Source organism: Vicugna pacos, chromosome 15 (assembly GCF_048564905.1).
Source record: "Vicugna pacos chromosome 15, VicPac4, whole genome shotgun sequence".
NCBI classification, from domain to species: Eukaryota; Metazoa; Chordata; class Mammalia; order Artiodactyla; family Camelidae; genus Vicugna; species Vicugna pacos.
This window is the reverse complement of record NC_133001.1, coordinates 19,917,239-19,943,149: the sequence shown is the minus strand read 5'-3', so window position 1 is coordinate 19,943,149 and position 25,911 is coordinate 19,917,239. Positions and strand designations below refer to the sequence as shown.

General features: G+C 33.9%; 1 long non-coding RNA gene across 2 annotated transcripts; it reads left to right on the top strand.

Moving 5' to 3' along the window:
• Window positions 1-645: 645 nt before the first annotated feature.
• Window positions 646-24,949, top strand: LOC140685685 (uncharacterized). Of its 2 annotated transcripts, XR_012059007.1 has the most exons (4): window positions 646-1,021; window positions 2,182-2,272; window positions 23,627-23,694; window positions 24,709-24,949. It is a non-coding gene; the product is annotated as an uncharacterized lncRNA (long non-coding RNA). The 2 variants fall into 2 exon arrangements; XR_012059006.1 differs by lacking the exon at window positions 23,627-23,694.
• Window positions 24,950-25,911: the final 962 nt, after the last annotated feature.

Below are 25,911 nucleotides of genomic sequence, written 5' to 3'. Positions count from 1 at the left end.
AACATGTCTCAAAATCACCAAAGGAAATTAAGATAGCCATAACATTTATAGAGCATGAAGGGCAATTTGACTTAAGCAACAATAGTAGTCACTGAATGTTAGGGTTTTTCAGTAATGGTACTGAAATAAAATGTGTTGTTAAATGCTTTCCACACATGTGTTAATTGTAGAAATAGGTAAGTTTTCAAGACTGAGAGAATGGATAGAAATAAAGGCAATTGTGTACTTGCCAAAGATAATGATTTCAATCAACTTGAGAAACTATGATACAGTGTTTATTTACCACGTTGAAAAATGAAACCTCTAGTTTGGCGTTATCTATGGCACAAACCCAGTGATACGGAGCAAAGAGGGTTTAGTGTGACGCCTGTAGAATACTTACGAATTTATGGAAGAAAATTGTAGGATGGTTTTCAAGTTAGGCAATGTAACTTGTAATAGAACATTCTCTTCCCCGAGATAATAAAACTGGAAAGCGAAGACGAGAGCAAGATGCGGTCACACTAGTACTCCTGACTTTCCATCCTGGAGGCTGCGCGGTGCCGAGAGCAGGCGAGACTGCAGGGCTAGAGAGGCTGTTCACCGCCGAGCGGCCCTGGAGGCCGGAAGTGCCTGGTACCCAGCTGGCACTGCAAACCTCTGGATCCGGTCTCCCACCTCCAGTCCTTCCAGACCTGTGTCAGAGTGGAGCCCAGCGCGTCAGGACCGTTCCTGGCGAGCAGCTCGGTATCTTCTCCGACACTCTGGGCGTGTGGCTCTGACGGCTTGTTATTCCGTCTCTGAGAGGTCGCCAACAACCCGAAGAACAGGGATGAAAGGGTGCTTTCTCCTCTCCATGGTTCCAGGACACAGTCTGAAGCTTACTCGGGTATGAGGCTGCCTGCGGGCGTGAGGGGGTTTCACACCTGACCTCAGCCATTGTGCTGGAAACAGACGAAGCAACCACGCCTGGATTATTCCAAACAACTTTTATTTCCTCATTTTCTTCCTTAACCCTGTGGAACAAGAAGCTGCAGCTGAGGTGGGCGCAGTATAGGGTCTGCCTTCTTTTCTAGTCTCCTCCCTTCAATATAAAATACAGATGTAGGTATAGAGATATAGATGTAGATACATAGATATTTCTTGTGGGGGAAAATACCTATGATTAATTTTAATCTAGTTAATGTGCAGTGAAAGCTTGTTGTAAGGAACTCAATGTAAGTTAGGTAATACGGGTAAGAGCTCAGGTGCTAGAGTCTCGTGGTTTCTCAGTCATGGGTCTACAACTTATTAACTGTGCGACCTTAGGGAATGTTATGGACTGAATGTATGTTGGTAAATTGGTATGTTGAAGCCCTAACTCCCTCAAAATTGGTATGTTGAAGCCCTAACTCCTACTGTGGCTGTGTTTGAGGATGAGACCTCTAAGGATGTACTTAAGTTTAAATGAGGTCCAAAGGGACAGGCCTTAGTCCAATGAGGTTAGTGTGTGTGTCAGAAGAGACACCAGAAAGTTCCCTTTACCTCTCCACCTCCCTCTCCTCTTTCCCTCCACAGAGCAAAATTCTTTTGATGTGTATTTTGACCTTTTTTGAAGGTGTGACTCAGATGTGACCCAGCTGATGAATATTTGATGTTTTCAAAGCTCTTAACTTGTACCCTAAATAACGGAATGCAAATTGTTAGTGAGACAATGACAAGAAGATAAAACAAAGAGTACAGAGTATATTGTCCATTTAATTATTTTAGCCCCAAACTTCAATATGAAATTTTGACTGCAACCAGTTTGATTTTTTCTTTTTTTCGATGAGTTGATGTTTCAATGTCCTGGAGACAGAGATTGAGTTAATTTAGTAAAGCAAAGGTCAAGTCATTTATTTGTTGTCATAGAGGAGGAAATGAGTAATTGATTTGGTTAATATTATATTTTTTTAAACTGGTAATCCCTATGAGTTTTAGACAAAACCTCAGTGCAGTCAGGGGTGTTCTTACTAGTTGATACCTCAACACATTGACGTAGATCGTTGTATTGGCAAATTGCTTACTGCGTTAGGTGGTTCTTTAATAAAATGGGACCTAGATTGAAAGTGGGTGTGCTTGTATGGGTTGATTGGAAATGGTTGGTGGGGAGGAGCCAGTTGTCTTCAGTTGTTTGACTGATTGAGCTAATAAAGTTCCTGTTTTTCCTAAAAACATTCCTAGGTTGTTGCTGTTGCCTTTGAGGACAGGATGCAATTCTTGTAAGAAAATAAGAAGCCTGAGGATACAGAAAGAGTATTGATGAAAAGACAAGGTAGGTAAAACAGATTTCTCTGAAAAAAATATTTATTTTTATATAATTTCTCTCCCTCTTAATTACCAAGTCTGGTTAGTTAGAGGTAGAATAGGAAAAATTTGGAGAGAGAAAGTGGGTTAAGAGTTTCAGAGTCATCAATAAGTAAGTTGTGTGAGTCTGTTTGCATGTTTTACTGTAATCTTACAATACTGTAGCTTAGTAGCAGGAAATTCTGTAATGAATCATAAATATAGTAGTATTTTAATAGTATAAATTGTATTCTCATGATGCTTATAATAGAATAATAAAGTCTTCTAATAAGCACTGGAAAAATCCTAAATATTAAACCAAGTAATGAAAAACTGTAGTTTTAAAATAAAACACTTTATAATACTATAATTTATTTGACATCTTAATTAAATTATCTGAACTTAGTATTGTAAGTTCAGTGTGTAATTAGATCATTCCTTTGCATGAGAAAAAGAGAATTCTTAAAAAGTTCTTTCTCACTTAAGTTATTATGAATAAAAGATATTAATGTACTTTATATGCACTTTATTAAGTCGTGCATAGGCAGGGGCAGAGAGAAAATTAGAAAACTTAAAAAAATGCATGCTAAAAAGTGATGCAAAAGTTGTTTTGTATTGAGTTCCCACCCATAAGTATCTGAGAGAGAACAGAAGTAACTAATATATCCACTTTTTAAATACTTCATTAAGAGTACTAGAAAGAAATGAAAAGACAAGGAACAACTTACTTCTTTGTAAACTGAGAGAGCATATTTGACTGCAAGCTTTTAGTATCTACAAAAGCTGTTTGAAGGTGGTATTAATATCCATTAATATTTCCCAAGCAAAGCAAAGCAAATCAATGGGAAAAATACTGCAGCTCAGAACATTTGGTAAAGCAGCTGTTTTCAAAGAGATATTATACATCAATATCTTTATCAGTAATAAACATTAAAAAGAACAGAAAATACACTGAAGTTGTAAAATGTGAAATTCCTAGGAATAATCTCAACAAAAACATGTAAGACCATATGAGCAAATAAAAAACCTATGAAGGAAATAAATAAAATAATATTTTTTTCTCTTTTCTATCCCTAATGCTTTGAAGAGTGCTGGATTCATAGCCCATGAATAGGTGTTGAATAGCTGGTGAACCAACCTTGTGGAATATGTAGAAAATAGTTTGGGAAGTGCTTTCATGATATAAAAATATCGCAATGTTGACATTCAGTATATGCATATAATACATACAAACAGTGAATACATATGTGTATATATATGTGTGTGTGTGTGTTTACTATAAAATGAATATCCTTTTCAAGGTTGCATCAGCATTCTGCATTAATAAAGGCATGTCATTCTAGTACTTAATCAAATAGTCAAGACATTGTTTTCTTTAGTAATTGATCCATTAGTCCATTGATCTTTTGATCTGTTGATCCATCCTTACATGCATACATATAATTAAGTTTATTGACTTTTATAAATGTAATCTGGTATTATCAGTCTGTTTCAGTAAAGGAAACATAAATGGTAACCACAGAGAGAGTTGAAAAAAATAGAGTATTGCCATCAAAGTCCAGGAAAGGGAGAGTTTCAAGGAGCTGGGATGAGTCCATGAAATTGATACAGAAGGATTATGTCTTGGTAGTATTCTGTTGGTTTCATAGCTTAGGATGCTACTGATGAATTTCAAGGTAACAGTTTCAGTAGGTTCATTAGGTGCGAGTCAAATTCAGTTGAATTAAAGGTAAGTGGGGTGAATTCAAAGTAAGGATTTGAAGATGTGGCATCCTTATCAGTACCACTCTTACAGCTGGGAAAGAGTGGCCTAGGCTCTCAGACCTACATTATAAGAGGACATACATATCACAAGCACATAGATACCCAAGTTTGTTAAAGGACACATGAGGAGTACTGTTATCACAGATCTGTAACTCAGTGCTCAGGAACACAACCTAGCTGTGGTAACCAAAAATATCTCTAGACATTGCCAAATATCTCCTGGAGGACAAAATTGCCTCTGGTTGAAAACCACTAGTTTCATCTTATGATGCTCCTTGTTGTTAAATATTGTTCACCACTGAAATTACATGCCATACAATTATTTTACTGTCTTTTTGTATAAATTTTGTTTTTATTGGAGTTAATAACTGCTTTGTGTATATGTCTTTGCTTCATTGTATGCATAAATTCACTGACAGAGTTGTAAAATACCTCTTAATATATCATTTCGGTTTTCCTGCTCCATTATGGACTGGTTGCTCTCTCAGTCAGATATACAACTGTCAGTTTGCAACTTCTCCTTGTCATACTAAGAATTTCTATACCTTCCTAATCTGATAAAGCCCATTTCTTGGATTCATACGTATGGGTTATAAATTGCCCTTGGCTGCTCATACATAAAAGACACCAAAACAACAGGGGCTTACACAAGCAATGAGTTGACTTTTTGCTGGTATGAAAGTAGTAGAGAGCTAGTTCTCTGCAGTTATGGTAGCTCCAAAGTCATCAAGGATCCTGGCTGCTTGTCTCTGTTACTCCATGCTCATGCATGGTTTGGATGATCAAAAAATATCTGCTTGATCTCTGGTGTCACATCTGCACTCAAAGCAGGAAACAGGAGCAAGAGGTGGGGAGAAGAGAGGAAGGGTGCTGTATAAAATTTGATTTGATTTTTGTATAAAATCTGGTGTTGTAAACAACGTTCCTTTAGATTAAAATGTTGAAACCATTCCTCATTATCTCTGGCTGTCAGTGTTTCTATTGAAAAGTCACATATTATTCTGATTCCTGATTCTTTGTTATCATTTTTTTTCCTCCTCTGGTTGCTTTTAGCATCTTTCCTATATCTTTACTGTTTTTAAATTTCCTGACAGTCACCTTGGTTTGGATTTTTTTCATTCATTGTGCTAGACACTTGGAAGATATTTTCAATCTGGAAACTCAATTTCTTTTGGACAATTTTCTTGTAATATTTCCTTTTAAAATATTTTTCTCATTTAAAAATTAAAAAAAATTATTGATGTATAGTTGACTCTTACAGTATAATATTTCTTTGATAATTTGCTCCCCTCTACTTTTTCTGTGCTTTGACTCTGAATGTTAGTGCTCTAATTAGTTGAATGTTGGAATACCTGGATTGATACTATAATTTTCTCTTTTTTTCTCCTTTATTTTTCAGTTATTATCTTTTTGATTCTGTGTTTCTTTTTCTTTTTTTTTTTTTTTTGGTTCTGTGTTTCTGATAAATTTTTTCAATTTTATCTTCCAACCCTTCTCTTGAATTTCTTATTTTTTTTTGCTGTCCGGTTCTATATATTTTTTTCTTGTTCTCTGTTTCTATTTTATAGCAATCTGCTTTTATATCACGATTTCAATAATTTCTCATCTCTCTGAGACCATTAACAATAAAGTATTCATATTTTCTTCAGCTTTCCAAGGTGCCTTTTTCCTGCTTACTTATTTTCTTTCCTCGAGGAACATCCCTCAAATATCTGGTAATGCTTTGATAATCTCTTCTTTTTTAAGAGTGAGGTGCTTAACAGGTAACTGGAAGCTCCCTGTACAGAGTGTTTCATCTTCTTATAGCACTATTTGCTAGGAACTTCACCATTCTTTGGGAAAAGCCCAAAGTCAACATCTTTAGATATATATTTTTTCCAGTAGTATTTTTCTAATTTTGTAATATATGACTAATGTGGAGGATTTCCTATTCAAATTATTTTTAGGAATTACATTGCTTGCCTTGTGAGGCACTGTGCAACATTATTTTCTGCTATAAATTTAGTGATATGGCCTTATTATTTGGATTGTACTGACTATACTGAATCTGTAGTGCATTTCGCACTTTGCCTTAATTTAGCTCAGTATATGCCCATTAAGTGCAAGCCACTTCTCTGATCACACAGTGTTTGAAATGCCATATGGAAATAGTTGCTTTTGGTTTTTGATTATTTCCAAAGGCATCAGTGAAAAACTGTGGTGAAATATAAGGCAGAATCCCTGCGTAAAGGAAATTACTCTGTTTCAGCTACTGTATCGTGTGTCTTAAAGAAATGCTTACTCATATTATTAAAAGGTATGTTGCATTGTATATCCCAAGTGTAGAAGATTTTTTTTGTGCCCTAATGAAATAGATTACACATAACCAGATAACAGCAATGAGATTTGGCTTTAAATTTTCAGTTGTTAAGGAAAAGAAAAAAAAAGAAACACAGAAAGTTTAACAACTTTTATTTGTATTTTTTGACAAAAGGGAGATGTGAGAACAGTTTTTTTTCTTGCAAAAAAAAAAAAAAGAGTGGAAATTTGTTTCTCGAGTCCTTGTACAGAGAACATCTAGGAATAGAATCTTCAAACCTAAAGAAACATTGTCCCAAACTAATGGTTCTTGTATCGACCTTTGATAGAGGCAAAGAACATTACATTAAGTTGTGCCTTAGTGAAAGCAATTCTTTGAAGGGCTGAGATAATGTGGTAAATGTGCTTTACTGTCTGATGGTTTGATACAGGAATGGAGCTTAGGGAATCAGACAAAAGAATGTCAGCACATTCATTAGACTCCAGTATCATGAGTGAAAGGAAGCTTAAGATTCTATAAAATTTCTGTAGGTATTCAGGAGTGTGAAATAATCATGGTTATATCCCTGTAGCTGAAATTCTTTATGATGTTTATACTTTGTGATAGAGTCTCAGGTTTTCCTAGATTTGGGAAAAGATATCCATTTTTATTTGATTGCACACATAGAAAAATTTATTCTTGTTGATATCCAGGAAGCTGAATAGTCAGAAAGTAGATGAATGAGTTGGATACATATATATATTCTTTTAAAATAAGCTCCCAATTCAGAAGCATAGATTAAAAGACTTGTGGTTATGAATTTATAGCATAATTACTATTTTCTTCCAAATTCAATGCTAAAAAATTTAGACAACTATCTTCATCTACTTGGACTGCCATAATGAAATACCATACACTGCATGGCTTAAACAAAAGAAATTACTTTTCTCACAGTTTTGGAATCTAGATCAGGGTGTTGTATGATTGGAGTCTGGTGAGTACTCTTCTCCTGACTTGTAGAAAGCTGCCTTTTTCCTGTGTTCTCACATGACAGAGATAGCAAGATCTCTAGTGTCTCTTCTTATAAGGGCACTAATTCCATACTGAAGGCCCCACCCTCCATACCTCCCTGAAACCTAATACCTCTGAAAGGCTCTGTCTTCAAATACCATTATATTGGGGGTTAGGGCTTCAACATATGAATTTGGGGTGATACTTTTCAGTCCATAGCAACAATATTACCTGAGTTTCCATGTTGAGTATTCTAGGTGACTCCTCTAGATTTCCCAGCAACCAGTGTTTGCAAACCATGATGTGTGGCCATCTGTCTGTCTGATTGAAAGTACCTGGGTTCATTCAGGAGGACTTATGCCTCCTACTTTGGCTGCCCCTCCCTGTTTTTTTTTTTTTTTTTTCCCAGAAAGATCATAGACAGCAGACTCATTGTTGAAGAAATCTGGGAATTTTTGGTTAAATGACTGGTAGATTTGATGGGAAAAGAAGCAAAAACGAAAGTTAAGGATCAATGTAGAATTTTTAAACAGACCCTATATCAAACATATTTTCTTACCCACTTCCCATTAAACATAAAAAGAAATACATAAACTTTTCAAACTGGTTATTACATTTCTCTTTTACCTAAACATACACATACATATAATGCAATATATGTAAAATAATGTCCCCAATCCTTTTATTTTGCATAGTTCATGTGAAACCACATAAAAATGTAAAATTTATCACATTCCTTTGAACAGAATCTCAATTTTTAAAATTTCTTTGCCACTAACTTCAGCTGGATGCTAGAACTAAATATGTTAGGCATTGGCATCTGTATCTGTGAATGGCCATTTGTCCCCAGAAAAGGAGCTCAAATCATGTCAATAGGATTAACCACATGTAAATGTAATGCTTAGTCTTTGACGTAGAAAATAGAGTGGTAACTTTAAAATAGGCTTACATCACTTTACATTCTTAAAATACATTGTTTAAGTTCTTGAGACCAAAGCAGTGAAAGAGTGTGACTGGTTTCATTTTTATATGTGCTATCTGCAGACTAAAACAGTGTTTTGTTTTGTGGGTGGTAATAAATATGTCATAGAATTCATGTGCCTTATTATTTGTGTTTATAAGAGCTAGTTAGGTTAGAAGAGTGAAGATTGAGTTATATTCATCTGTAGGTGCCTCATTGGGCTGTGAGTTCTCTGAGTGAAGGCTTTATAACATTTGACTCTGTGCCCCCAGAATAGTTTTTGCATGAAATAAGGACTCCATAAATGATTACTGACTGACTGAATAAACCTCTCCAAAATATCTGAACAACTACATAATTATGTTCAATGTTTTAGTTTGATTTAATGACCAATAGGGATAGCTCATGGTCAAATAAATTGATGTGCATCAAATTTATAACAACTTACTTTGTTTTATAGCAACTTATTTTATAGTAACTTATTTTGTTTCTGTGACAATGACTTATAAGGCTTTCTATTCATCTGACTTAAAGACTAAACCCATACTTCAACCAAAATATTAGAGAAAGCTTTACTTTCTTGTTGCTAGTTTATTTTCTTCCTTTTCTATTATTTTGAAGATTTTTGAAGATTACCCTGAACTCAAAAAGTATTTCCAACCTTATTGAGGATTCTGGATGGCAAGTCCTTGATTGAAAAATGCCAATGGTGGTTAGTTAGTGTTGGCTATTTCTAATGCACTTATAGAACATTAGAAACCTCAGGTTTCTTTTTAAAAATTCCAAGTGCATTTTCACAGAAACTCTTAAAGATAGACCAAAATGATTACGAAGTCAAGGTCATTTTGCAAGGGTAAAATTCCTTATTGAATTCTAGTTAACCTGAGCATTCTGGTCAGATGCCAAGTCAGATAATTGCTTTATGCTCTGGTAAATTTCCTTCCTGGGTTAGACTGCATTTACTTAATTTTCTGATTTCTTCTAGGGGTGAATAACTGGTGAATATTGGTGATGCTTTATCACAGACATGGCTGTAATCTGGTTACATGAGAAGAGAGATATGTGTGAAAGTTGTAGAATTTTGTATCTTTTATGTTTCGTTTCTGGGAGTTAATGAATTCATGGTGCTTCTTGGAGTTTATGAGTTCAGTTTGGTGGAGGAGGATTCAGAAAGAAATACCTTATTGCTTTATCTCAAAATGGAGAATTGGGGTTCCTGCAGATGAAATGCAATAGTATATGATAGCAGTATCATCATAGCAATTATTTATAAGCAAAGCCTAATCAACCATTTCTGCAGGTGTTAGTTGTGGCAGTGTCAGGAGTAGATGAGGAGAGTTTATTAGGTGACTGAATAGTGTGGACACCGTTGCCTTGTGGTTAGAATGGGATTCACACAGCGTTAGTTTCAATTCCCAGTTCTCCCTCTTAGCAGCTGTGTTCTTTTCAACTTTTCAAGTTACGTTTCAGTGTCTTGCATAAAACAGTTTTACAGTAAATAGAAGTTATTGTCATTAGCCAATAAACCACTAAGGTGTTTTTCTGAAATATTCATAGTTTTCCAATCAGTATTTGTCTTCAACATTTTTAGTTAATGTCAGACTGAGTGCTTTGTTGGGGTGAAGTCTTTATTCTGTGATTTTCCTATTCAGTTAATCCGATATCCTTCATTATTGGTTTACAAAGCAGAAGCCTCTAAGGGTTAGAGATACAAATGTTTGCATACTATATATTTATATTTTTGTTAGATGTTTTAATAGAAGAAACATTGAAAAAAAAAACCTCCTAACTGTAGGGACATGGCCATTCCTTCTACATTTTGGTCATATATTCAGGAAGATAGTTATGGTAGCAGATAGAGAAATTAATGGTCCCTGAGGTGCTGGTCTGTGTGTCTTGGAACATATTCAGATTTGCCTTATAGATTATACTGCCTGTTTAATTTTACATAATGGAGGCACAGGTGGGATTGAGTTTGAAGAGGAGTAAGATCCTGAGGTTTCTTACTCATCTTTTCATTTGTTGGGGAGTAGGAAGGCCATATGTAAACCAATCAAGTCTAATAGATATGTTTGGTCTGGTCTGTTCTTAAGATTATCTTGAACTTAAGTCTTTGATTCTGAGGTCAGAAATTCTAGCTTTGTTATTTATTACCTCTGTGACCTCCTATGAGTTACTGGAGTTCTCTGGACTTAGTGTCTTTATCTATAAAATGTTTGTAGTATGTTCCACATTGTTATAAGTCTTATCTAGAACTCTGTTACCTAGATCATGCAAGTAAAGTCTTGTTTTAATTCATAGTACAAATTGTCTGTTCAGAAAATGATTGATGGTCTCTGAATCAAGTTTTTGAGACCTAAGAATACAAAAAGGCAACTGAAAGTTGTTGAGTAAGCTCATACTGTGTATGAGATAGATGTTGGACAATTATTATATACGTTTATCTCATTTAATCCACCTAGCCATCATGTTGAGTAGGTCTCCTTATCTTCAGGTACCGGGGGTAACTAAGTCTTAGGCTAATTTAGTAGCTTGTTCAGTCACACAGCTAGAGGCTTATAATGCCAAAACTTTACTCAGTTTATCTATTATCAGACACAAATTCTATCCTCATGGAATGTATTATGTTCTTGGGTCTGTGTTCTTTGCTGCCACCAAAATACTTCATCATTTCTTACTGATTGATATTCCTTCTTATGCTGAACTTGTTTGTTTTACTTTAGCCTGCTTACCTGCTTGATTTAGGGTTTGTAAGTATGTATCTATCCATTTTAACTGTCAGGAAATCCATGCTATTGATTTTCTGGTTAGCAGATGTAGTAAAGAGGAATGTGATTTACACTGGTTATTTTACAGCATTATTGTTTAACTTCAAAAGTGAACACATTCATTTCATATGCATTTAATAAGTGAAAGATCAGTGGTCTCAGATTCATTGATATCTTCTCAAAAAAGCATCAAATATTACAGAGATTTACTAATATTTTTCTCATTAAATCACATATGAATTTATTCTATACGAAGGCAAGGCCTGCATATCTGTGGCAGAATCAGGCATGGCTGAAAGATGAAGTCATTCCTAGTTGCCAGGGAATATTAGTAATATGACTCCCAAGAATGGAAGTGCTGTTATCTCTGTGTCCACCTGCCAAAAGTCTTATGGAGAGGGCACAGAAAACTAGAAATTCTGCAGCTGCAATAATATGTCAGCTCCAGAATGATTTGAAATTGGAAAAAAAGCAGAATTATTGATTTTGAGATATTTTGATATGTCAGTTCCAGCCTTGACCAAATCCAATCTTTAATGAAAAATGGAGAATTCAGACACAAAGTAAGTTAAATTAATTTGTTGTTCTCCCTCACATTTATAGCTCAATTTATATTTTCTATTTGAAGTTGGTGGAAAGGTAATGCAAAGCAAGTATTTCATAAACTTAGGTAGATAAACCTATATACAGAATGCAACTAAATTTGGTGTTTTAAACAATGTTTAAAAACCTTGAAAAGCTTTATTAAAGACTTAAGATAGGCAACACAAAAATAAATTGCTTCTATATTTCAGGTTATAGATAGATTGAAAATAAAATTGCCAGTCATTCCAGAGTTTAAAGCTTCATGGATAGTGTTTCTTAAACCCGTGCTTGCCTCTCATTAAGCAGAATTTATGTAACTTGGGAGAATACAAGTGTGCTCTTCGCTCTTTGGATGTGGTCCTTTTGGATCCCTGCCCTTTACCACTCATACACCCTGCCCAAATCGCAGCAAATAACCCTATGTCAGAAGGAAAACAGGAACTACTTAACATAAATTCTCTCAACTTTCTGCCCTACTACCCATTAGTTTATCTACTTTTATATACTCCAGGTATAGAGGGACAGGGCCAGGACTGGTTGTTTTCTGGTGCTCTGTGCCGCATCCTCTCCTGCTACCTGCCTCTAGTTCCTTATTACATCTTTTGTCATTTGATCTCTTCTTTGGTATTAATCTCTCCCACTTCACTGGTTCCTTTTTTCAATTTATAAATACTCATTAATTCAACAGCTTTTTACTAAGAATCTGGGAACAAGCTCTTTTCTAGGCACTGGAGATACAGTACTATTTGAAATAGACAAAAATATCTGCTTCCATGGAAGTTAGATTCTGATGAGTGGAGAAGAGATTTAAAAAATAAATAAATAATATAAGCACATGATGGTAGGGACTAATGAGGAATTCAGTACAAAATAAGGTAGTCTGGAAGGGCTTCACTGAGAAGGTGGTATTTATACAAAGGAAGCTAGAGTGTGGAACACGTAGATCTTGGGAGGAACATTTTAGCAGAGGAAACATGAAATAGATCTTGAGAGAGGAGCATGTCTGCCATATGCAGAGAGCAACTAGGAGGTGGAGGTAGCTTGAGCAGTCAGTGAAAGAAGGTGGTGCAGACTGTGCAGGGCATTTTTGGCAATTATATGAACTGTAAAATAAAAAAATATAAATGATAAAGTAAGAGGGGAAATAGAATCATAAGAATGCTCAATTAATGTAAAAGCATGCAAAAAAGAAAATAAAAAAGAACAGATGGAATAAATAAATACAGCTAGAAAGTTGTAGATTTTACTGCAACCTATGAGTAATCACAGAGATGCTCTAAACCCCCCAAGTAAAAGACATGCACTGTTAGATTGGGTGTAACAGAAAGACTCAACTCTGTGCTCTCTACAAGGAGCCCATTTTAAAAATAGAACAAAATACAAGGATAAAATATTAGGATTGAAAAATATATACCCTGCAAATAATAAAAAGAAAGCTAGAATTAAACTAGAAACAAATAATAGATTTGTACCCAAACCCCAAAAGTACCCAAAGCTCACAACCCTCTGTTGACTCACCTGTGATCACCTCTAGCTATACTTCTACAACTCTCACATCCTATGGCTAAGGGTCAGCAGAGGACTATTACTGAATCCTCTGATCTACTCCTCATTGGCTTTAGCTCTTAATTTCAGTCATGCTCCTGTATTTTTGACTTGAGATTCATCTTGATTTCCTTATCTTGATCCTTGGTATAATTTAGGACTTTGGATAAACCATGCCATTGTCTCCTTTTGCTCTCCACTGCTGTGAGTGGGATGCCCCACAGAACTGTGACCCCCAAACCCTCAAATTGCCACCCACATGCTTGATCCAGACCCATAATATTAATCCTTGAAAGGTGTTACCCAGAAGAGTCAATTACTCTCTAGTTTATGCTCTTAGTGTATCTTGCTCATAATTAAATGAAATAGAGTGTATAAAGAGTTTGTGCAATCCTCAGCATGTGGCAAGTTTGCAATAAATATTAGTTGTTAGTATTAATATAACTTTTTTTGTCTTTTTCTTGTGATTGTTATATTGTTATATTTGTTCTATTTTAATTTTTGACTTTCTATTAAACTTGTTTAACTTTTGTATTTACCAGGCCCCAATTACTCAAAGTATAAAACTGGAGTTTTCTTCAGATTTCTGTTTTTTTTTCATGTCATTAATTAGTATAGAGTGTACCTCTTGAATGTCTATCATGTTTTTATCATCATCTTGGTTCCTATTGCTCCCATCTCTTTATGCCTTTCCTGAGCTAATGCAATGTTTTCCTAACTAGGGTCCTTTTCTTGAAGTCATCCCCTACCATAATTCCAGAAGTAGATATCCAAGATAGGATATGATCTCACGTGTAAGACACATTATCCATTCTCACTGGGAACGCCATGAATCCCGTCATTGTATCCTTCTGAGTAACCAGTCTCACTTCTGATTATTTCATCAAATGCACTCATCAGTGCCACACTACTTGCAGTTCTTCCAAATTAGTTACATCTTTTTGCTTTTGTACATATTTTTCCACAAGAAATCTTTCCTGTTTGTTGGTGTGAATGCAGTGTAAATTCCTCCTCATTTCTAGAGCCTTCACTGATAGCTAACTGCCGTTCTGTCCTGTTTAGTAACAACACTCCAGATATCTCATTCTATGTGGTACTCCTTTTGGTACTTAACAAGTATATTACTGTTTTAAATGCCTGTGTCTATTTTCTCCTCTAGCTTTTGAATTCCTTAAATACAGGCATGGCTGGAATCTTATTAATCTGCTTCTCCAATTCTTTGTCCAACCCTGGACACATGGAAGGTTTAAATAAGAATGACTGAATAGAGTGCAATAGAATGGGCTGAGCTAGTTTCAGTAATTTCCCATGAAACTTTCCAGACTTGTAATTCCATAATGCTTTGAAATTAAGTGAAGACAAAGATCAACTTTTAAAATTTGTTCAGATTATCTAGATGTATAAAACAAACCAAATATTATGTAGTTTCTTCATTTTCAAAGTATTAAACTCATCAATAAATTCTTTGTCTGAATTTTCTAGCATTGTACCAAATGTAGTCTGTAGATATATGTGAGTTTAAATGTTTTTAAATATATGTATACATGATTTATTCTTTTACTTCCAGAAATTGGCAGAAATTTGAAATGGCTATCAATCTTTGGCTGTAAAAAATATGCCTTCTGTGCATAAAATTGTAATTCTATACTTGTGAGTGTTGAAATCATTACAAAAGACTCTCTGTAGTAGATACAGTTATTATCTCTATTCTACACACAAAACAAAGTCCTGAAGATTTTAACAAATTTACTCGAAATCACACAGTTGTTAAATAATGGAGCTGGAATTTCTATCCAGTCTTATGCTGGAGCTTGTTTTCTTTACCAATGTAGCCTATTTACCCCCTAAATTTCACAGAAAAAATATGAATAGTTAAAAAGCATATGAGCTAAATCATAGTTCAGTGTAACAACCTGGAATATTGTGGGCAGTACATGATTATTGCCAAAAGAATGGTAAAGATGAAGTCTTTGGGTTTATTTTGGTACTGTATAGTACTCTAAGACCACCTTCTATCTCTTCTCTTATAATGTGTCTCCTTTAAATACTCCCCATGCAACTCCAATTTGATAGCAAAGTCCAGAATTATGCAAATTTACTCAAAGAATTTTTCCTGTACACATTTTAAAAATGTACTGATTAAAGTTTTGCTTTTTTGGAATATATTCATACACTAATCCCCTGCTTGTATGTTTAAATCAATTAGCTTACCCACTTGTGCATCAGGCTTAAAATGATAGCTTTTGTTGAATTTTTGCCAAGTAAATCAGTCTAAAGTTCTTAATATCTAGCAAATGAGTGCCAATCAAATAGCCTTACAGTAATAACAAATGTCTGGCTGTGACCTCTGAAAGACAGCTTTTTAATATATGTTCTTGCACTACATCTTCATTTTTTCCCTTATTTTAATGTTCCACTCCATGGTACCTTTGAAGTTCACAAAATTCCAGAGTAACTGCATTCAGTCTGAATGAATAGGATTCTGAAGATTGATGATGCAGCCATATGACTGTATAAAAGTGAAGTCATGTGATGATGATTTTCTTTGATTGTAAGAAAAAGGCTTTTTAGAAAATCAGTTGAGCATTTTCCCTCCCCGTTTCAATGTAGATCACTACTTTAGTTATAGCTTACATTAGGTTTTGTATAGAAAGAAAAAAAAAGAAAGTTTTGTTTAGAAGTGCTTTCCGTGGTTGATTTCAGTTGTACTGAAAGAACAACTTCAGTAGGAATAATTTTAACCCTATCTTTCCCAAAGAATTAACAATTTAAAAATATAAATAACCTTCAAATAAGGGCATTAATTCCATGAGTATTTAGATGAGTATAAACACTTTTAATTCAAGGTGAGTCTTTCTAGGAGAAATTGATTCAGATGGTTTTATGTATAGACTTCATAAAATCTGCAATACATATAAGGGCATAAGGCAGGAAAGAAGTAAGTCTCAGCCTCATAAAATAACTTTTATTTGCAGCACAAGATTTGAATACAGGTGGCGCAAATCCCCAAGCAAAAAGTGCACAGTCAAGTTTACAATTTTATGAAACCTCTTGACTGTTGGAGTTTATTTTGAACATCTCTGATTTGATTTTCCCTTTGTGACTCTGTTTACAGAGAGGCAAGAAGTCCTTGATGTGACCAATTTGTTACTTTCCAAAATAGCTTAGTACATTTTAGATACGGTGGTGATTGCCTGATTGACTCCAATATCTGTTGTAATGTGCAATTTAATTTCTCTAGCACCCAGATTATATTAAACATTGAAAACTGCCATATTGTTTCAGAGTTTTTAAATAAAAAGGAGAACCTCATCCATAACAATTTCTGAAGTGCATGTCCTTGCCTGTTAGGATGTAAATGTAGATGCAAACCCACTAATTTGTGAGTCACACAGCGATGGTTCTAATTCTGAGGATGTTACCTCTCTCAACTTTAGTTTTTTCATTCCTAAAAGAGAAAAACATGCCTATATAATATGACTGTTTTGAGTAAATTTTAAAAAAAGTCAAAGAGTGTTGCAGATTACCCTTATAATGCAAGTGTTAATCATCAGTCATTTTTCATAGTAAATACATAATTATCAAGTTAATCTTTGTTCAGCCAGAAAGTCATTTCTATTTTTCCTTTTAGTATCTAGGTTTTCATTTGCTTATTAGCATCTAAGGAAGTTTTCCAAATCTGGTTAATTCATCCTTTTTCTGATTGAACGTTGGCACTTCACAATTGGTCGCTACTTACTTAATTCCAACTTTTGGAAACTCCCAAGCCTCAGTCATCTACTTGAGTAACTTCTGGTTGAGTTGAAACCTATGTTTGAGACAACTGAGTGTTTTGAAAACACAAATTTCTTACAGATTTGGAAAGGAATCCTGAAGTCAGAGGGAGAATAATTTAATACTTGAGTTTGTCATCCTTTACTAGGATACCATCATTTAATAATATATTTTATAGTTGCTTTTTTGGTGTAGAAGATTCTGCCACACATTAACAGATCCTAACATCTTTGTAATGGATTGCTATAAACAGCTTATGAAAAGAATACTACCAAAAGACATTTTTTAATTGAATTCTTTTTGATCTGGACATCAGTTGATGTCTATAATGAGACCTGCTATGTTAAAAAAAATTATAGAAGAGTTGATTAACTATTGACAGAAGGTAATCCCAGATTACATGAAGAGTAAAGTCAAATTAGAGATGGTAGCTGAATTTAATAAATTTGAGAGCAGTTGGAAAAAACCACAATTTTATGAAAACATAATAGTCATCTTGAGGTCTCTAAAGCTGAGACAGTGTTTTAAAATGCTTTTATGTACTGTATTAAGCCTTACAGAACACAATATTTATCAATTTTCTTATTTTATCAATTAATTGATTTTAAAGAAGAAAGCAAAAACCTACATGGTATTAGTTTTTGTGTCAGGAATGAAGAAAGTGCTATTTTAAAATTAGCTACATGTTTTCTGCATATACATACAATTAAAAAGTGTTGATAATAAAGTGTCTCAATATGAGCAGTTTTAATGCAGTGTATTTTTATTGTTCACTCGTCAGAAATTCATCGCCAAATAATATTGACTTATTGGGTCACATGAGCAAATTCTGAAGCTTTGAACCCCTTTGTATCTAAATGAGATGGCATCTGTTGAGTTGGGTAGGAGAATTCTCTGGATGGTATTGCTGGGTTGCCTAGCAATCAGTCACCTGGTGTGTTTGGGGAATTAGGTAATGAACAAGAAGTCTGACAAGAGAGAAGCCACGAGATCTTTTACAAAGGCTAATTATATGTTAGCATCTGTTTTAACTTCTGCTTGAGTGTATAAAGTAATTGAAACTAGGCCAACAGTACTTTTGGATAAGCTTTACTATGGAGAAAGAGGGATCTGGCGACAGATGTACTGAGTTACTCATATGACACTTTTAGAAAATAAAGATCACGTTCTTAGTAGATTTCTAAGAATCCAGGAAGATGTTCAGGTGTCTGTAATATGAATTGTAATGACCTTGGGTAATAACATTTGAGAAGATGTTCTTTGGCATTATTATCAGTAGAAAATTTCAATTCACATGTTTGATTACACTTAATTAAGCAAGTACAGGTGTAAATTCATTTTTTTACGCTTACTTCAGTTCATTGCAATTCACAGATACTGTTTTCAACAAATTGAAAGTTTGTGGCAATTCTGTGCTGTCAGATGATGGTTAGCATTTTTTGGGGAATTAAAGTATTTTTTATAAAGGTAAATATAATTTTTTTTTAGGCATAGTGCTGTTGCATGCAGTAGACTACAGCAGAATGTAAACGTAACTTTTATTCGCACATGGAAACCAGAAAGTTCTTGTGACTTGCTTTATTACCATATTTGCTTTATTGCAGTGGTCTGGAACCAAAGCCATAATATCTCCAAGAAAGGCCTGTATTTATGTCTTTAGATTAATTCTCATCATATAGAGTATTTTCCCAGAAATTTTGTGACTCCTTGATATAAAAAAGTTGTGTGACAAAAATACAGAAGCCATCTAACAAAATGCTACTTATTTTACTATTGCTTGTGTCCGAATTAGGTTAATGCTAAAATTCTTAGACTAGTTTCTTTCTTTTTTTAACATTTTTTATTGATTTATAATCATTTTACAATGCTGTGTCAAATTCCAGTGTAGAGCACAATTTTCCATTTATACATGAACATACATATAATTCATAGTTACATTTTTTTCGCTGTGAGCTGCCACAAGATCTTGTGTATATTTCCCTGTGCTGTACAGTATAATCTTGTTTATCTATTCTACATTTTGAAATCCCAGTCTATCCCTTCCCACCCCCTACCCCCTTGGAAACCACAAGTTTGTATTTTATGTCTATGAGTCTGTTTCTGTTTGTATTTATGTTTTGTTTGTTTGTTTGTTTTAGATTCCACATATGAGCGATCTCATATGGTATTTTTCTTTCTCTTTTGGGCTTACTTCACTTAGAGTGACATTCTCCAGGAGCATCCATGTTGCTGCAAATGGCATTATGTTGTTGGTTTTTATGGCTGAGTAGTATTCCATTGTATAAATATACCACATCTCCTTTATCCAGTCATCTGTTGATGGACATTTAGGCTATTTCCATGTCTTAGCTATTGTAAATAGTGCTGCTATGAACATTGAGGTGCAGGTGTCATTTTGAAGTAGGGTTCCTTCTGGATATATGCCCAGGAGCAGGATTCCTGGGTCATACGTTAAGTCTATTTCTAGTCTCTTGAGGAATCTCCACACAGTTTTCCACAGTGGCTGTACCAAACTGCATTCCCACCAGCAGTGTAGGAGGGTTCCCTTTTCTCCACAGCCTCTCCAGCATTTGTCACTTGTGGACTTTTGAATGATCACCATTCTGACTGGTGTGAGGTGATACCTCATTGTAGTTTTGATTTGCATTTCTCTGATAATTAGTGATATTGAGCATTTTTTCATGTGCCTATTGATCATTTGTATTTTTCCCTTGGAGAATTGCTTGTTTAGATCTTTTGCCCATTTTTGGATTGGGTTGTTTGTTTTCTTATTAAGTCGTATGAGCTGCTTATATATTCTGGAGATCAAGCCTTTGTCGGCTTCATTTGCAAAAATTTTCTCCCATTCTGTAGATTCTCATTTTGTTTTACTTATGGTTTCCTTTGCTGTGCAGAAGCTTATAAGTTTCATTAAGTCCCGTTTGTTTATTCTTGCTTTTATTTCTATTGCTTGGGTAGACTGCCCTAGGAGAACATTTTTGAGATGTATGTCAGATAATGTTTTGCCTGTACTTTCTTCTAGGAGGTTTATTGTATCTTGTCTTATGTTTAAGTCTTTGATCCATTGTGAGTTTATTTTTGTGTATAGTATAAGGAAGTGTTCTAGCTTCATTGCTTTACATGCTGCTGTCCAGTTTTCCTAACACCATTTGCTGAAGAGACAGTCTTTATTCCATTGTATATTCTTGTCTCCTTTGTTGAAGATTAGTTGACCAAAAGTTTGTGGATTTGTTTCTGGGCTCTCTGTTCTGTTCCATTGGTCTATATGTCTGTTTTTGTACCAATACCATGCTGTCTTGATGACTAGCTGTATAGTATTGTCTGAAGTCTGGGAGAGTTATTCCTCCAGCCTCTTTCTTTCTATTCAGTAATGCTTTGGCAATTCTAGGTCTTTTGTGATTCCATATAAATTTTAGTGTGATTTGTTCTAGTTCTGTGAAATATGTCCTGGGTAATTTGATAGGGATTGCATTAAACCTGTAGATTGCCTTGGGCAGTGTGACCATTTTAACAATATTGATTCTTCCAATTCAGGAGCATGGGGTATCTTTCCATTTTTTAAAGTCTTCTTTAATTTCCTTTATCAATGGTTTATAAAATTCTTAGACTAATTTCTGTAGCATTCAATGTGAGCTACAGTTCAAACTCTTCTCTACCAATGAGTGTCTGATGGATAACAATCTGAGACAGTAAGGTCTCCTACTCCTATGACTTCCTTAAATCCTCTTGGGAATAAGGCAGGGCAAAATTAAGGAAATAATATAATGATTGATATATCAAGTTTCTATAAGAACTATTATGAAAAGATATATATAGAAGAATATTGGAAAACATCTATCTAGTCGACAATGTTTTACCTGTATAACTGTACTACAAGAAGGCCCAGAATATATGTATTTCCTTTTCATTAATATTAGACTTAACTATTTATATTTAACTTAATTTTAATTTTTAAACATCATGAATATTAGGGTTTTAAAAATTGAGATAACCTTCACATAACATAGTAAGTATTATTTTAAAAATTTTAAAGTTTGCTATTCAGTGGTTTTTGGTATAGTCACAAAGTTGTGAACCATCACCATTAATTCTACAACACTTATTGTCCCAAAATGTAAACATATACTCATTAGCAGTTACACCCTATTCTTTCCTTTCCCTCCAAGCCACTAACAAGCACTAATCTACTTTCTGTTATCAGTGGATTTGCTTATTCTGAATATTTAAAATAAATGAAATCATACAACGTATGGTATTTTATGTTTATGGCTTCTTTCATTTAGCATATTTTTAAGATTCATGTTGTAGCATGTATCAGTACTTTAGTCGTTTTTAAGACTGAATGATATTTCATTGTATGAATATATCACATCTTTATCTGTTCACTGGTTGATGAACATCTCAGTTGTTTTTACATTGTGGCTATTATGAGTAATGCTAATATATCACTCATGTACAAATTTTTGCATATATATGTCTTTCATTTCTCTTAGGTATATACGTAGGGATAAAATTGCTGACTAATATGTTAGCCGTATGTTTAACTTATTGAGGAACTACCAAATTGTTTTTCCTAACAGTTCCACAATTTTATATTCCCACCAGCAATGTATGAGGATTCTAGTTCATCCACATCATTGCCAATACTTTTTATTTTAATTTTTATTTTATTATAGCCAACCTAGTGGATGTGAAGTGGTAGCTTAATGTGGTTTGATTTTAATTTGCCTATATATTGGGCATCTTTTCATGCTAGTCATTTGTATATATTCTTTGGAGAACTGTTTATTCAAAAACTCCGCTCATTTTAAAATTGGGTTGTTTGTCTTTTTGTTATTAAGTTGTAAGAGTTATTTATATATTCTGTTTGCTATATCCTTATCAGGTATATGATTTGCAAATATTTTTTCCCATTTTGTGGATTGTTTTTTCACAGACTTGATAGTGTCCTTTGGTGCATAAAAGTTTTAAATTTTAATGAAGTTCAGTTTATCTGTATTTTATTTTGGTTGATAATTATACTTTTGATGCTATGTTTAAGAAACTGTTATCTAACCAAGGCCATGAATATTTATACCTATGTTTTCCTTCTAAGAGTTTTATAGGTTTAACTCTTACATTTATGTCTTACATTTATTCTGAGTGAATTTTAGTATGTTGTGTGATGTAAGAGTCTAAATTCATTCTTTTGCAAATGAATATCCAGTTACCCCAGATCCAGTTTGAAAATTGATATTTTTTTCTCATTGAATGAACTTAGCACTCTGTAAATCAATTATATGGGTTTATTTACAGACTGTAAATTATATTCTACTGACCTATCTGTTCTTATGCCAGTACTACATTGTTTTGATTCCAGTATGTTTGTAGGAAATGTTAAAATTGAGAATGAGTCCCTGAACTTTATTCATTTTCAATATTGTTTTGGCTACTCTGGGTTCCTGGTAATTCCATATGAATTTTCAAGTCAGCTTGTCCATTTCTGCAAAAAAAGAAAGTTGGCCATTTAATAAGGACTACATTGATTCTGTGCATAAATTTGGGGATTATTGCCTTCTTAATAATATTAAGTCTTTAATCCATGAACTTGGAATATCTTTTCATTATTTTAATTCTTTCAACAGTGTTTTGTAGTTTTCAGTGTCTAAGTCTTGCACCTCTTGGTTAAATTTATTTTTTAAGTATTCTATTCCTTTTGATGCCTTAGTAAAAAGTTGGGTTTTTTGGTTAACATTTTAAGACTGCTCACTGCTAGTGTACAGCAATATAACTGCTTTTTATGTTGATGTTCCTACAATCTTGACTCTTTTTTAGCTCTAATAATTAATTGATGGATTCTTTAGGGTTTTCTATATATAAGATCATGTCATCTGTAAATGTAGGATTCATTTTTCTATTTCTGCAAAAATATTATTGGGATTTTGATTGGGATTGTATTGAATCTGTAGGTCACTTTGAGCAGTATGGATATCTTAACAATATTGTTTCCAATACAAAAACATGGCCTGTCTTTCCATTATTTGTGTCTTCTTTAACTTGTTTCAGCAATTTAGTTTTCAATGTATAAGTTTTTCACCATCTTGTTTAGGTCATTACTAAATATTTTAGTTTTTTCGATGCAATTGTAAATGAAATTGTTTTTGTAATTTCCTTTTCAGATTGTTCATTCTTAGTGTATAATGATTTGGTTCCCTTTTATAATTTTTTTTATTGATACTATCAGTTTGGTGAGATGCCATTCTCATGGTTTCTTTTCATTCATTGGGCATGATTTCATTTAGTTTTTTAAACATATTTTAAATAGCTATTTTACATCTTTATCTAGTAAGTCCAGTGTGTGAGCTTCCTTAGGGCTAGTTTCTATTAATTCTTCTTTTGACTTAGTATGAGTCATACTTTCTTATTTTCTTATTGCTTTGTAACTTTTGTGAAAGACTTGACATTGTGAATATTAAGATTATGAAAATTTAGAAATTATGTTCTCCTTCCTCCCCTTGACTTTTTGGTGCTGTTTATTGTTGCATGTTTAGTAGCTTTTTTGAACTAATTCTGTGAAGTCTATTATGTGTGGCCAGTGAATTCTTTTATCCTTCGTGATTAGCTGGTGATTGGACAAAGATTTCCTTAAGTGGCTAAAACTAAAGTAAAATCTCTCAGTTTTCAGATGGAATCTGAGAGTCATTTGGGAGGATACCTTCATTCAGAGCCTGAAGATCAGCTAGCAGGTAGAATTTAGGGCCTTCTCATATCTTTTCGGAACACACATACATGACCTTCTGGATTCTAGTATTATGTTGGACTTTTTCAAAACCTTTATTACCCAGAGCATCTCATTCTGTAGTCTTTTGTCCCAACCTTTTTGGTTAATCTGTTTTTTTCCACAACTGTCATTCATGGCCTTTAGGCAGCCATGACTAATATCTGCTTGTAAATCAGATAGCCACCTCAGCACTGAGAAAGTTTTGAGTTAGACAAGATAATGGCAAGCCCTTTGACCCAAGGAGTCACCATACAGGTCAACGATCAACCACATGTCTTTGGGAATGAAGTCTGCTCTTGTCTTCTAGTAATGCTCTCTGTATTGGGAGTGTGAGCTATTAAGTCAAGGCCACATCTGAACCTGATACTGGTTAATGGGTCAATAAGTTAAAACATCACCATGTTCTTTGTTTTTCACTAATATTCCACCAATTTTTCTTGATTAAGTATTCTCTTGATTGCCGCAAGCTTCTGGTTATTTTTCAGAATTCCAAAACCATTGATTCTGATAGATTTTGCCAGTGATTATATTGATTATATGGCAGAACAGGCTTTGAGATTTTCTTACTATACCATTTTTGTTAACAATATTCTCTTCAGGATTTTAATGAATTATTACATTGAGTATCTATAACGAGAATCCAAACTAAAATATCAATGTATTAATACAGTGTGTATATTTTATTACAGAATGAAATAGAAACATATATATATAAAACCTATGTGATACTCCACACCTTGACCCATTTTAATCTATATCTGTTTTTCTTTCTCAATAATTGGAAATAGAACTTCATATAAGAAACATGAGAGTTAAATCTTACTTGACCCTCTTCATCATTGTCCTCCCTCCTTGCCAAGACTCAGTGTTGGTTAGCAGTTACCATTTAGATATAGACTTCCCACTTACCTATGTTAACCTTCAGTATCACACATTAATAAACACCAAATGTATTTCTGCTTTTCTCTCCTCTCTTTAGGTATTTCCTGAAGTACTGACTTTGAAATATGATGGCATCACATAAGACTAGGAGATTTGTGTGGGAGATGTGCATTGACTTAAAAGTAACTGTCTGGCAAAAATATAATTTTCTGCAGCTGTACAGGGAGATACTAAATGATAAACAGGGATTTTTCTACTTTGAACTTTTAATTTAATTTTCATATTCTCTGTGTGTATATGTTGACTGTTATTGAAAATAAAAGTTCTAGAATACTGTTTCAGCTTGTTTAGTTCCAGTAAAGAGTTCCTAGAAGATTGTTACTGTTACTTTAGAAAAAATATACCCTAGATATTAGTAACTAACATTGGTATAGGAAGTTATAGTTTATAAATTTATAGTTACAAATTTGTCCAGTTTCTCCCTACTGCTGTCTCTTTAATTCTCATAAAATGTATTCACAAGGGAAAAGAATGTTTTGAAACACTGAGGATAATCTGAGGTCAGATGTCTAGTAATTGGTCAAACTGGGACTAACTACAAATCATATACTTTTCCAAATACTATACATTTAAAAATAATGTGTAAATGCTTGAGTGACAGCTGCTTAGTGTGAACAGTTTCTCTTAACTGAGCAGTTCCTGAAATTGATTAAGTGCAATTCTGCAGTTTTACCTCAGTGTATCATCTCAAGGGGACCATCATTAAAATAATTCCTTAATGTAATGATATAAGTGGGTTCTCCAATATTTTAGGCCTGTCTTTGAGAAGGAATTTGCCTGCAATCTTTGATGTTTTATAATCAGAGAGCCTTTTTGATCTTGCTTGGTTCTACCAATTTTGCATAATATTCCCCAGTCAATAATAATCCTATCATATTAAAATTACTCTGCCTTATGCTTGCTGGTCATCAAAGAATATTTGTTTCAGCCAAATTAATTGCCTATGGTATAAATGCAACCAAAGGATTAGTTTCTGTGAGAAGTTGAAAAGTAGTTCCACTGTCTAAATTTCAAGTGTCTATTGGGTTAAATTTATTAAAGCCTTTATTTCCGACCTTAGGAGAGAACAAAAGTCATATTACTATACAAAATTATCTTGAATATATATCAGAGTTTTGGAGATATCAAAATTAATAAGAAGTCTAGGCAGCCAAAGAGAATAGAAGTGTGCTTGATTTAAAAGTAAGTCACTGATACTTGAGTTTTACAAGACATGAAATACCTCTGTGTGAACCTAAAG